Source organism: Lactuca saligna, chromosome 8, assembly GCF_052625555.1.
Source record: "Lactuca saligna cultivar CGN05327 chromosome 8, ASM5262555v1, whole genome shotgun sequence".
Classification (NCBI taxonomy): domain Eukaryota; kingdom Viridiplantae; phylum Streptophyta; class Magnoliopsida; order Asterales; family Asteraceae; genus Lactuca; species Lactuca saligna.
The window spans coordinates 28,514,194-28,515,094 of NC_136424.1; the positions used below are offsets into that span (position 1 = coordinate 28,514,194).

The following is a 901-nucleotide window of genomic DNA, read 5'->3' on the forward strand; positions in this document are numbered from 1 at the left end:
GTCTATACTTCTCCTCTTGGCCTTCTTGTACTCTTCGTAAGGCAGCCACTCTTTCTTTTGTTTGCGCCAGTCCTCATCATACCGGTCACCGCTCGAATAACATGCTTGTGCCTTCTTGTTGCCATTCTCATCCAAATCGCAATCTCTAGTGAGGTGAGGTCCATTGCAGTTTTCACAACCCACCCGAATAGCATGGATAGTTTGATCCATTTTTTCCATTCTCCTATCCATGGTTTTTAACATGGCCATGACCGCGGATAAATCTTCAGTAGCAGCAGACGCGGATCCCCTCGTGACATCATTCCTAGGGTTGTGGTATTCTCTAGAGTGTTTAGAGAATTCTTCAATCAATTCTTTAATCACCGGGGGTGGCTTCTTTGTAAGTGGGCCTTGCGAGTCTAGCAACTGCCGGGTTGTGACATTGACTCCATCATAGAAGATGGAAACTTCTTGCTGGCTGTTTAGATCATGGTGTGGGTAGTTTCTTAGCAGACCTTTGTACCTCTCCCATGCTTCATGTAAAGACTCTCCAGCTTGTTGTTCAAAGTTTGCAATGGCCTTCTTCAGTTTGGCTATCTTGGATGGTGGGCAAAAGTGATCAATAAATTCTTCCTTCATTCTAGCCCAAGTAGTGACTGATCCGGGGGGAAGTGACTTGAGCCAGTCTTTAGCAGCACCCTTGAAGGTTACCGGAAGCATACGAAGTAGTTGAGTTTCGCGGGTTACATTTGGAATATTGAAGTAATCAGCAACATCATTGACTTCATCCAAATGTTTGTAGGCATCTTCATGATCTTTCCCATAGAAAGGTATTTCCTTGAGTGAAGCTAGGATATGACCTTTTAGTTCGAAGGTAGCAGTCGCGGGAATTGCGGGTTGCACGAGTCCCGGGCCATGGTCG

General features: G+C 45.6%; 1 non-coding gene across 1 annotated transcript; it reads left to right on the plus strand.

Moving 5' to 3' along the window:
• Positions 1 to 463: 463 nt before the first annotated feature.
• LOC145013496 (small nucleolar RNA R71) lies at positions 464 to 570 on the plus strand. The gene has a single exon (XR_013665051.1). It is a non-coding gene; the product is annotated as a small nucleolar RNA R71 (small nucleolar RNA).
• The last annotated feature ends 331 nt before the right edge of the window (positions 571 to 901 follow it).